The 13,692-nt window shown below is 40.6% G+C and overlaps 1 long non-coding RNA gene across 1 annotated transcript in view; it reads left to right on the plus strand.

Moving 5' to 3' along the window:
- The first annotated feature begins 10,246 nt into the window (after positions 1–10,246).
- The window catches only part of LOC116564088, a 69,765-nt gene continuing 66,319 nt past the window's right edge, over positions 10,247–13,692 (plus strand). Inside the window, exon 1 of the long non-coding RNA XR_004274714.1 lies at positions 10,247–10,499. This is a non-coding gene — a long non-coding RNA (uncharacterized LOC116564088). The remainder of the gene's footprint in view (positions 10,500–13,692) is intronic.

Genomic DNA, 13,692 nt, shown 5'->3' on the forward strand with positions numbered 1-13,692 from the left:
ACATCAGCACAGCCATGAATTAATTTCATTATGACATTAAGTTTTTTAAAAAAACTATAATCACAGATAGTACAGATGAGATGACTTAAAAGAGTCAGTATCAAGCCAAAAGCTACACTATGATTAGGCAATATATCAGGACAACACCTTTTTTCCCAACTCAAGTCAAATAAAAATGAGGAATGGAGAGCGAGGAGGCCGCAGAGACAAGGCGATCTGCCTGAACCGTGCCCCTTTCACACTTGCTGGGGGCCAGGGCTGGAGCTTGAGGCAAGCCCAGAACAGAGACTGCAAAGAGCAGATCGGGCAGCAAGAGCAAGAGGTGGGATTAGCGTGCATTTTTTAAATCAGAGAGAATTGCATGCGAATTCTTCTTACTAAGACCTTGGGCAACTACCCTCTCAGAGCCTCAGTTTCTTCATTTATTTTCCTTAAATTTTGATTAACATGGAACCAGAACTAGCGGACAATATTTGAGATACCAGTATATGTATCCCAAGAGATCTCAATATGTTGCAGCAAATAGGCTCTGCCTTAAAAGGAATTTAATAAGAAAATATATGAAATTCTACTCATGATTTAAAGAAACTTACATCACTAAGCATGCAAGTGCTACAGTAATTACGTGCACACCTAGAGAGGAGCCAACAGAACTTCATGTAAAAGAAAAACATATACATTGGCTTTAAACTGTCACACCCACAGACTTCACGGAGGAAAAGACACGAGAATTAAGGACTGAAGGACAAATTTGTGTTCCCAGAAAAAGAATTTTGCAACAGACAGATTAAACTTTTACTCTGGAGGGTTCCTGGGGGAGAAATAGAGAAACTTGTAGGTCATTGGGAGACAGGTCTAATTGCCAGAATTGACAAGAATGATGTGGGCGATTTCTGGAGCTAATTGGTACCCATGCCTGGAAGTAATCAAGCAAAACTTGCACTGAAGGAAGTATAGCCTAATGGTTAAGAGCACACACACATTCTAGAGACACACTGCCTGGGTTGAAATCCCAGCTCTGCCCCTTTCAAGCTGTGCTTTTTTGTGCCTCAGTTTCCCCACTTGTAAAAATGGAGATAAAAGCAATGCCTATAATTAACAAATGTAAAGTGCATCAGTGCTATGTAAGTTTTAGACTTTATTAGTGATATTATTTCTTGGAGGTGTTGTTGTTGAAAGAATCTGTGCTTTGAATGAGCTTGGTTGGATGACCAATATGGGATCTTCCTTCTCTGAGATCCCATGATCCTATATTTCTATATGCTCTGCCACTAAAGGATTAAAATTGCTCATTAAGCACTAGCTGAGGCATTTTTGAAAGTCAAACACAAAGTGACGACAACAAACCATTTTTTTTCTAAAAAAAAGAAAAAAAAAAAAAAACCTTCCACCATACTTTCCTGAATAGTGATGAATAACATGTTTGAATGATTATTCATACAATGATTCTCTGACTTCCCAAAAAAAATAGCCCCCCCTAAAACCAGCACTTGGGCATCTAGGAGCAGCAGAGGTAGAGATAGAAAGCAGAGAAGGATGCGAGTCAAAGTTAAATCCATTTTAGAAGAGAAGTCTATAAAAAGACTCCGTGGTATGATGCAGGCAAAATGAAGGACGATTGCTGTGGCCTGGTGAACATGCCCCTTGATTGTGCACCTGCGCTTCCTAAGGGGTCAGGATGGGGTAATGCAACAATTCTTCATTGCAAACAGCTTCCTCAGTATTCTCCCATTTTAGCCTCCAATCCATTTGTATACTCCTGGCTGAGTATTTCTTCTAGAATACCAATTCATCCCTGCCGAACACCCCTCAAGGACTCCCCACAAGTCTACAGTATGACATGTAAATTTTTTCTTTAATAATTCGTCATCAGCTGTGGTGACATTCTAACATCTTACACCTGTTTCCAAGTGAGGACGCTAACTATCCATGATGTTTGTCCCTGATCTCCACCTCCAGAGTCTCTGAAACTAGGACCCTTAAATTAAGAAATTCAACCCAACAATTCCATCCACATTGGCCTGGCTGTCACTACAGGGGGTGGGTGTCTTTTTATATTACAATTTAATGGAATAATGTTTAGCTCCGGCTCTCATACCTACCTCCCTATAAACAGCAGCAGCAGCACTTAACAAAGCTCTGACTAAGGCAAATAGCCACAGACGGCTTAGCCCTCTGCTCTGGCACGGTGTCTTCCAGCTGAGCTGGAGATATAATTCATGGCAGCAAACCTGAAACTGCAAATCTTGACAGATTAATTCCATAACAAAAATCAATCATGGCACTTGTTGCCAGCATACATAATATTCTGAGTTTCCTGTCTAGCACCACTGAGACAAAGACCTCCTTGACCTTGACTACGTTAAACGAATGTGCTGATGCATTAATGTAATCAGCTGATCACTGCATGCACCATCGTCCCTGTCTGCTTCACAGTGATCAGCATTGAGCACTTATTTCCTGGAGCTACCTAACCCAACCAAATTGCCATACCTACTAGCAGAAAGAATGTCTCTACTTGGCAAAAATAGTAGTTATAGCAACATCCTGAGAATGTTTATTTTTTGACTGGTCACCTCAGGCCATATGTCAGCTGATTTGCCTGCTAGCTTTTCCCTGAGCAAATATCTGTCATTCAAGGTGGGTGGTAGGGGGAAGCTCACACTGGAAATTCCAGTTTGACTGGCGAGAAAATAATCTCCTGTTCAGAAAGTACCTTTGTTCACTTCCAGGGACAGAGACTAAACAGGAAAGAAAACACGGACAGGCAGCTGGCTGAGCACATCACCCTTATAATGAGCAAACTGAAAAGGCTGTGTGTGGAGTGACAAGGTGGATGGAGTAGAGAGAAGGAAAATAACTTCTCTGTTTCCAAGATTGGAGAAATTGAGGGACACTAAACAACATGAATTGCAGTTGGAGCAGAAGGACCGTTAGGAAAAGGACTATTGACTCTTCCACTGGATTGCGCCACACAGATAGATGGGTGAAGACATTCTCGGTTGATGTAATCTGTGAGACAAAGCTTCTAAGTAGCCTAGTGTTAGTTAGTGTGGACAACATTCTCAGCAATCAGAATCTATATAGAAGTGTGAAGTCTGATGTCTGACCATGAGCAACCTTGCATGAGTATTTCAATTAGACAAAGATGGCTAGGAGACACGTGGACTTAGACACCTGAGTGCTAAGTGGCGATCTCTCATTTTGAAAGCTCTTAATTTACCATGTTATAAAATGATCCTGTGGCAAAAGGAAAGAGCTAATTAAGCATTTCATTATCTGACTGATACAACAAAACAAAGTGGTAGTGGGAAAAAATCAGCACTGGGAAACATCTGTCTCACTCTAATCCTGAGAATTTCACAGCCTAGGACAGTATCTGCCAATGGAGGTTTTAAAATATTGAAATAGAGGAATCTTCAAATAGCATGTTATAGAAACACCTCCAGGGAATAAACTCTAGGTAAGGTTCACTCTTCAAACCTGTACATAGAATGTACTGTTCTTAGAAATGACAAGTATACCTCAGTACAGACAAAATCATGTTCAAGTTGGCAGTGATTTAATGAATATGAGAAAATTATACTGAAATTTACTGTGTTGTCTTTCTCATGCTCAAGGATTTGCTAAGTGTCTTTCTAACAAGCACTTAAACTGCTGAGAGACCAGGGATGGGTGGACAATGATAAAATGTCTACTCTTACAGTTGACACATTTCCTAGAATACTTTGCTGGTTGTTGGAGGAGTGTTGATTTCTGATGTCATAGCTCTCCCTGCATTTACTTGAGTGGGCAATGAGATTTGGGATGAATAACTCCATTTGTAGCTTCTTCTTCTAATACTCTAGTAAACTAGTATGTAATTAGGGTCATGCATACATCCTGAAAATGTGCTGCCCAAAAATAGACCATTCAAAAGCACATAAGCAAATAAAAGCACTGTTTAGTTTTTTATTATAAAATTAATTAAAAAATTAGTGTAGAAATACAGAAAAGACAAATAATCAGACAGAATAAATAAAAACAACGTACAATCTCACACCAGAGAGAGTTAACTTGCACAGGGCCTGGTGCATAGTAGGTACTCAAGAAATATTTGCTGAATATATATTTCCTTCCATTGTTTTTTAAATGCAAATATATACATTTTTTAAAATAAAAAGTGAACCATATTGTGCCTAGTTGTCTGAAACCTGATTGTAAAAAATTTAGCAATAGATTATAAATAGCTTTGCAAGTCATTAACTATTTTTATATAAGAATTTTACATAGTTACTCTTTTGTAGACATATTGGGAATAAAAATTAGACAATATCCAATAGCATATTCTCATTATTTCATTTCTTCAGTACATATTTTTTGAACACTTCCCATGTGTCAGAATCTATTCTAGACACTTGGGCTCTACTGGGGACCAGGCAACATTCTGGCTTTCATGGGACTTCATTTGTAGCGGCGGGAGGCAGATCGCAAAATTTTAAGCCTAGTATATAAATGTCTGAAGATGATAAGCACCATGGAAGAGAATAAGGCTAGATGAAGAGGAGAGAGAGTGACAGGAAAGCAGGAGGAAAAGACGGTCATTTTAAAAGGTGATATTTGAATAAAATCTTGAAAGAGAAGAAGGATTTAGCCACATAGATATTTTGAAGAAAGTGTCTCTGGCAGATGAAATAGCTATGGCAAAGACCCCCAAATCAGAGTGTAATTGGCATGTTCAAGGAACAGCAAGGTGGCCAGAGCCTGTGAAGTAGAATGAAAAAAACAGGACAAGGTCACAGAAGGTAGGAGGGAAGTTCAAGTGGGAACTTAGAAGACGTTGTAAAGAGCTTTCCCTTTTCCTCTAAGGGAAATTGGGAGTCCCTGGAGTGTTCTGAGCAGAGGAGTGACATGATCTGACTTCTATTTTTACAGGATCGGCCTGAATGCTATTCAAAAATAGAAGGTAAGGGGCAAAGGGGGGAGCAGAGAGAAGCGACCAGCTAGGAGGCTACTGCAGTGAAGCGAGCAAGAGTGAGGAGGGCTGCCACCAGGAAGGGATAATGAAGGTGGTAAGAAGTTCAATTCTAGACAGACTTTGAAGGTATCCAGTGATTTGTTTGGTATCCATATATATATTTTTTAATTTAACTTTTTCATTTTTGTGGGTACATAGTAGGTGCATATATGGTAGATTTTAAGTCCCCATTGATATATGCTGTTGGAGAGGATGTGGTGTGTGAAAGAAAGACAAGAATGAAAGGTCAACTCCTGGTGTTTGGGTTGAGCAATGGGAAGGGGAGAGTTATCCTGTAGCAAGCTGGGAAGACTGTGGGAAGAGCAGATTTCAGGAGGCAGAGACAGGGATTCGGTATCGGTCATGTTAATTTTGAGATGTCTATTAAACATCCAAGTGGAGATATTGAGCATGCAATTGGATTTAAGAGCTTGGAGTTCAATCAGAGTCCTAGAAATATGAGTCTAGACTAGAGACACAATGTTGGGAGTCATGAATGAATAGGTAGCATTAAAGCCAAGGGACTGGATGAGATCACATTATAAGTAAGTAGGTAACAGAAGAGCATAGAAAGTGCTGAGGCATTCCTACACCAACATGCCCGCCAACAGATGATGACACATCAGCAAAAAAGACAGAGAGGACACCACCTGCGAGTCTGGAGGAAAACCAAATGAATGGGGTCCTGGAAGCCAGATAAAGAAGATATATTAAGGAGGAAAGACTGGTCAACTATGTCAACTGCTGTTAACTGGATCACTGCTACTCGTCAAGATAATGCCTTGCATAAAGTAGAAAAAGGCAACCTTTCTTGGGAATGTGTTCCCTCTAACCAGCAAGTCCGCAACTGCAATGTGGATTAGATTCCCCCCAACTTGCCACTGATCCCTTCTTTTAGGTGCCCTAGGGCAGTTATAACCTGTACAGGCGCCCAAAGGTATACGGTCACTCTCATTGTTGAGTAGGATAAGAACCAAGACTTGATCATGAAATTTGGCAATGTGGATGTCATTAATGACCTTGACAGGAGTCATTTTGGAAGAGTGGTATCACACATCCATTAATGTTAAGGGTTTCAGAGGAAATGAGAGCAGAGACATTGGAGACAGTGAATATAGAGTGCTCTTTGGAGGCGATTTGCTGCAAACAGGAGCAGAGAAATAAGGGAGTAACTGGTGGGAAACATAGGGTCAAGATAAATGGAAAAGTAACAATATATTGAAGTGCAACAGAATAGATGTACAGCATCATCCTCTATTTGCAGGGACCATGGCAGTGGCTTTGTCACTGTTTTCTTACATCCACCCTTGCATCCTGTAATCTTTTGTCCAAATATCCCCCGAGTATGCATCTCTTAAGTCAAATACTCTCTCTTTCCAACACACTTAAATAATATCCAAAGCCCATACGATGACCTGTAAGATCCTGCTGGCTAGTTCTCCTTTCTCATTTCCAAGCACTGTCTCCTCAAATATGCGGCTCCAGCCTTGCTGACCTCCTGCTCCTCCTCCAACACACCAAGCCTTCTCCCAGCCTGGGCTTCTGCACTTGCTGTTTCTCCCATCTGGAACTCTCTTCAAATTTTTCCATGCATTGCTTCCTCGCGTCATTCAGGCTTCTACCTAAACATCACCTCCCCCATCCTTGCTTGTCTACCTCATGATCTCCCTGTCACTCTCTATTTCTTTACTCTGTTGTTTTTTTTAATTGTATGAATCACTATCTGACTTCATGTATTTTCTTTTAACTCTGTCTCCCCCTGGAAAGAGAGTTTTATGAAGACAGGGACTTTGCCTCATTTAATTCACATGCTTACATCTAGCCCATACAATAATTATGGCTCATAGAATACACACAATAAATATATTTTAAATAAAGTGATAATTGAAAGGACACTACAATTAACACTATGAACACATTAAGGCTTTTAAAGATACTGGCAATTAGGGGTCATGGGTTTGAGTTCTATTTGGCCGCTGGAGATAAGTAGTGAGCAGCTCCAGTGTGTACCTTTCTATTCAAGGTTACATGTGTGCTCTAAATATATTCTACTCAGAGGCAAAGGACTTTTGCTTCAACCCAATCACACTGTCTAGGATTGTAAATTTAATGTAAAGTCTTTGGTACAAAATAAAACCAGACACATTCTCTGTCGTACTGGAAAGGGCGCTGGCTATGCCTCAAAAGGTTCAAGTCTCTGCTCTACCATGTTAGTGCTGTGTGACCCTCAAGAAGTCACTATAATTCTCTGTACCTTAGATTCCTAGTCTTAAATTTGTAAAAAATAACATTTCATCTACTTCCATCGCCTCATTTCTTGAGGGCCAGGTGAGATATTTGACATAGTGCTAAGAAAGGCACATAAATATTTTCTCAGAATGAAAAGAAAGTGTTTGCAGCTAATCTACAGGGCTGGAGGGGAGAACAGAGAGTTGTGCCACAGCCATGCACCATCTGGCTCTTTAAAATGCATCCCTCAGGAAGAAAAATGAGATTGCTTTTGAGACTGTAGTAAAGAATCATTTCAAGAGTGATATTTTCCAACTCTAATAAGTCTGTGATCAATCAGTTTTTGGGGTAAAGGCCACTACTTCCACCAACTGACCTGGAAGCATGTACCATATATTTAATGTCGAGAGTGTACAAGCATAAGCAATTTTTGCCTGTGAAGAATAGAAAATAAAATCACATAGTGTAAGAGACTAGACATCCCCATCTAGCTGGGAGCTGAGAGACGTGCCTGCAAAGCACCTCCAAATGCCAGCCTGTCCCTAGAGTGACCAGAGGTGGTGTTTTAGATCCTTTGTGTGTGTTAGATGCAAGAAGAGAGGAGTTTCCTGGAAGGATGTGAAAGCTAGGAACAGCAGGGGAGTCGGGATAGCTCAGGGCTCTCTTTTCTTTTATCTTTCCCATCTGGCAGCATTTTATTTTTACCTTTACTGGCTCCATTCCCCCTTTTCCACTATTGCTCTCTTCTGTTTACTTGTGTTTCTGTAACTCACGTTTCTGTTAGCTCAATCAATGCACGGCCCACCAGGTCACGCTGAGCCTCTGTCACTCTGTTTGCAGTGGCCCCAGACAACTATCCATAGATTTTCAGTTTCCCAGTTCCAATATGTATCGAGGAATCTCACTGGTGGTCCAGCTTGCTTAACCATTTTCAGCCTGGCCATGTAAATCTTGGGTCATTGGTCCCTTCACTTTGGATTGCCCTGGAGAGAGATGCCCGTCTTGGGACAGGCAATCAGCTGTGGCCAGATTGAGTTCAGGTGGTGCAGAGCATGGCTGGGCCTGTTGGCACAGACTGCAGACTTGGGCAGGTTTCCTACGAAGGGGTTTGGAGGCCGGGCATGGTGGCTTACGCCTGTAATCCCAGCACTTTGGGAGGCCGAGGCAGGTGGATCGCCTGAGGTCAGGAGTTTGAGAACAGTCTGGCCAACATGGTGAAACCCGATCTCTACTAAAAATACAAAAATTAGCCGGACATGGTGGCAGGCACCTGTAATCCCAGCTACTTGGGAGGTTGAGGCAGGAGAATTGCTTGAACGCAGGAGGTGGAGGTTGCAGTGAGCTAAGATTGTGCCACTGCACTCAAGCCTGGACAGCAAAGAGGGAAACTCCGTCTAACAACAACAACAAAAAAGTTTCGGGCTTTGCAGACATTTTAAATGGTACCTTGAGAAGGTGAGGGCATGTTATGTGTGTGTGTTGCCCTGAAATGTTGTATACTTAGAAAGTACAGGCTATTACTCAGAGACAAGTTCATTAGGTCACCACATCTCCCACTTGAGGCCTTTATTTTGTTTTCATCTTGTCAATTAATCAAACATATTTTGTCATCCTTATTAATTTTCAAGGCTAACAAACAGGTTTTTGACATACCAAAAGGTAGACTAGACACCAAGTCCCATTAAGTTGTAAGAGCTGTTTTGCCACACACACTTTTATTACAGCAGACTTAGGCTGCCCAATAGATGAACCCTCCCAGTGGAGTACAAACTGGGATCCTACTACACTACACCCCTCCTTTGATGCACACCTACCCAACTCTCACTCAATTCTCCAAGAGGTTCTTCTTGGTCCCCAGCAGTGAGAACTGGACATCGGGTCAAATCCTCATATTTCCTGATCATACTTTTGGTTGTCCGAACCCAAGCAAACACTTAATGAAACTGAAGAAATTCTATAACTCTCCATGTTGGATTCAAAATGGAGGTTTTATTGGCCAGGAAGAGGAGGTCAGGGTTTCTTGCTCCTACCACCAATGCTCAGGGGCAAAAGATGACTTCAGGGTATCATCTTTTTGGAGAAATGATTTTTTTGTGTGGGTCATTAGCATAGACACAGGAACTGAAAATGCTCTTTTCCTTGGCACTAAACTATCGGCACTACATGAGAGCACCCCTGACCCATGGATTGGACAATTACGTGGCCTCCCAAGAGATCTTCTTAGAGCAAGAGTGGGACTTGGAACTCTACTCTCAGTTTCATTCCAGGATGTGAAATACAATGAATTCCTCATGCCATCCCCCACCATAAGAGCCAGAGAACTGAGTCCTTTGGAACTGTCTTGAAGTGGGGACCTTGTAGCTTTCTTTGTCAAGCCCAGGTACCAGTCCAGTTGTCTTTTGTTTAAAAGAAGAATGAGGAGCTCTGGTTCTGCTTGATTAATAAGGCTGATTGTGTAAGGTTGGACTTGTTCAAGGAGGCATTCACACAAATAAGTTGGCATGCAGGCAGTCTTCCCATGTTTGAGAGGTCCATCAGAGAAAGATAAAGTTTCACACCTCCTTGTTGGCGGTTTTATTACCCATATAGGATATCCTGGAGAATCTGAATGACGTTCTTTCTGACCAGGAAGTCCCATGAGGATGACAGAGATGATAATAATAACATCAATAAGTCCCAAGTTACCTGCAGACATTCAGTGACTTAGGTAGGGTCACATATATAGTAAGCGGCCTCAGTACTAGAGAGATAGGTTTCCGTGATTATTAAGGCTTAATGTGCAGACATTTGAGAGTTTTACAAATGCATGGATCAGTTCACTCCCAATTTCTCCAGCCCAGTTGACTTTATGACTAACTTTTAAAAGTGGAACCATTGACCAGGACTCTAAATGTTTAGGGGACCAACCCCTTTCTCCATCTTAGCTCACCCTCTATCTGCTTCATTTTAATATTGAATAATCAAATTCAAACAATGCTAGTATGAAGACAGTAGGAATTTGGTCATTGGGACCATCCTTCTTGCGACAGGTAAACAGCAGGCCACAGCCTCCTTGCATTCCCTTTGTGTTTGGTAATAGAATACCAAGTGACTCTCAAATCAGTTTCAGTGAATACTGGAAGAAAAACGTTCCACTTAAGATGACTGTGCTGCCATGAATAAGATGTACAGACCCAGGTGTCAGTCTCCTCTGCTGACAGGAGCTGAGCAATCAGATCAGATGCAGAAACACAGCTACTCAGACCTGAGTGGGCCCAGTGCTGAGATTTATCAGGTAAGCTAATTCAGGACTGCTTTAAGTTTTAAAGGCCAGTTAAAAATGTTCATTGCAGAATATTGTTGTAATGCAACCTGCCTCAGCTTGACATTCAGTGTAAAGTTATACAACCTATCTGAGGAAGTGTCCTTTGTCAAGTGGCCAAAAAGAACTTGTCCTCGGAGATTTCACTAACAAGGCAGGGCCATAGCATGGGTGAGGACAGCACTTGTTGAACACTCCATTTAGTATTTAATGGGAAAAATGACTTAATAAAGCCTTTTTTGAATTTAAAAATCTCAAAAATTCTCTCTCTGTGTCTCTCTTTCACATACTTTCTCCTCTGTCTCTCTGTTTTACTTTTCTTCTTCCCACCCCTTCTTCCTCTTCTTGAGCTCAGTGGATCTGTAAAATTTGTAAACTCCAGCAAATTTCTTATTCACAAGAACTGTGATAGTGGAATTATTTCTAATGCCACTCTTGATGCAGAAAACGGAGCCATTGTGCCCAGTATAAAGTAACTTATCCTTTCAGCATTGCTCCAGCAGAAATCTCTCTTCTCATCATCCTGTTAAATGACAAGCAAATGATTTTCTACCTATCTAGTGAAGGTAAGTTAGGTATCTAGACTTGCCTGTTATAGATGTTGGGAATTGAGGCTGAGAAAACTTTTGCAGAGGGAATATGGAGAGGCAGGGGCAATGAGTGGCAGAGTCAAGATTGGAAACTGCATTTTCTGCTTCCTGAGCCAGAATAACCTTATTAAACTGTGTAGGTATGCAAGAGGCCATCACACCTCTAAAGTGGCCTCTTTATCCTCAAAGTATGAGGAACAGGCTCACTTCTGTTCTACTTCTGCCTCACCCCAGCGTCCTTTCATTATGGTATCACATAATCAATGTCAGGCAGCACATGATGGGGGCCAGGAGCAAGTGCTGTACCATCCACTGCAGGCCCCAGTCCATGAAGGGACTCATCACAGAGTGTCTGTGGTCTGGCTGGACTGAAATTAAGAGACTTTCCAACTCTTGTGCCTCAACATGCCTCCTTTTCAAAAGAGAGAAATGGTTTAAAAGAAAAAACAGTCTCCAAGGTTTTTCCAGCTCTGCAACAAGGTATGGAGCCTGAAGTGTTATGATCTTAATAATTCTTTTCACCTAGTACCCATTACCAGCACATTATCTCTGATTTTCCCTTGGATACATTTGTCATCTTAAAGGTTCCTCTAACTTTTAGCAACTTAAAATGGAATGAGGGTTGTCACGTTTCACATTTGAACGGTGCCTTTGTCATAGGAAAACCCTCAGTTATTTCAAAGGAGTATAGTGTAAAATAATTCCTTAATTAATGTAGGTTGTGGTTGTGGTTGTGGTTGTGGTTGTGGTTGTAGGGGCAGAGAGGGGGTTCTGAAGAGGCTGAAGGGAGAAAGAGGATGATAAGTGTTACAAAAAGTTCTTCATTTAAGCAGAGAAACTTGCTTCTGGGAAGGGACTTATTTCATAAGATTTTTCCTACTTGGGGGGTTTAGTCAGTTTTACAAAATGTACTGTCCAAAATGATGATTTACTAGCCACACAGAGGTATTCTTCTTTGGTAAATGAACTTGAAGATGGTGAAAATGAGAATCCCCAGGTACCAGGCAGAAGTACCCCTATTAACTCCAAAGCTTGTGGGTGATGCATTTTCAAACATGTCTCGCGTTAATAGGTCATGTGGAAAAAATATTATCTTGGTGAAAGCCAGTTGCATAGATTAAACAACAAATCCTCCAGCCCAAGAAATCACCTGAGGGGCTTAAGGTTAGTATCTAGAATACCATTCTAAAGAATCTTATAAATCTGGAGAAAATTACATTCAGCTGCCTGATGAATTTCAAGAAATATCATTTTCATTTTTAGAATGCAATGACTAATATCCTACTTAACCTTGAGATTCTGATCTACCAGAAGCCACGGTGTGGTCCAGCATTGACATATATAATGATAAAGCTGCTTTGTCAGAGATAGATTTATTTGTCTGTGGGCTATTATGCTATCCTGACATTAAGATTTAAAAAAGAAAAAAAGATACGTGGGCGGGCAAGCAAATCAAGCTTCATATTTTGATCTGAGGAGACTGAAAGACATTTTCTAAGGCAAAGAATTTTTCTAAGTTCTTTTGTTTAAATGAATTGTCCTTCTCCCACACTTTTGAAGGCTATGTTGGGTGCTGATTATAAGTTTGGAAAAACTTTTTAGTGGCATGGTTTTACATGGTAAGACTGACTCCTACAATCATCTTTTATAGAGATGGTCTCCAGATGCACAGTCCATGTGTTTGTGAAAACTGTATCATATAATCATTGCTTCCCAGAACTGTTACCAGAAACCTTTAGAGAATTAAACACTTTTTATATAGAATTGCCATTTACTTAATCTTTTGTGGTCTTTTAGTTTTATATAAATATATGAATAAATTTGTTATTTTAGTCATTTTTTAATTGTGCCTTTCAATTTTGTGACATTAATTACATTCACAGTGTTATACAACCATCACCAGAATTTCCAAAAATTTTTTATCACACCAGATAGAATCATTGTAACCATTAAGCATTAGCTCAGCATATTTCCTCTTCCCCAGTCCTTGGTAACCTCTAATCTACTTTCTGTCTCTACAAATTTGCCTGTTCAAGATATTTCATGTAAGTGGAATTACATAATATCTGTCAATTTGTGTCCATCCTATTTCACTTGCTATAATGTTTGCAAGGTTCACACATATCGTAGCATGCATAGCAACTTCATTCTTTTTATGGCTGCATAATAATTTTGCACAGTACACACAGACCACATTTTGTTTATCCATTCATTTGGAATGGACACTTGCTTTCACCTTTGGCTCTTGTGAAAAAGATTCAACTACTTTGTCTTTTAAAATTTGTAATCAACATTTGCCGAAATGCATTTATTCCCTGGAAAATTAACTCTTGAAGGGCCAGTTTTTAAATATCTTTGCTGGGAAAACAGTTTCCAGATCCGTGCTGGCTTTTTCGAAGGTTCAAACCTCACTCTTGCTTTAAACATTAAATCAGCAAAATCGCTAGATTTTTTTCCTAGTTCCACCAAGATGAACTAAGGGTTGTCTCAGCAAAATTGCTGTCCTGGGGCCCCAGATGAACCTGGATGGTAAGCAATGCACAGCATTAAGTGCAAAAGTAGAAGAAAAGTGAAAT

The sequence above is a fragment of the Sapajus apella genome, unplaced genomic scaffold (genome assembly GCF_009761245.1).
Source record: "Sapajus apella isolate SASKATOON/1434 unplaced genomic scaffold, GSC_monkey_1.0 scaffold36, whole genome shotgun sequence".
Taxonomy (NCBI): domain Eukaryota; kingdom Metazoa; phylum Chordata; class Mammalia; order Primates; family Cebidae; genus Sapajus; species Sapajus apella.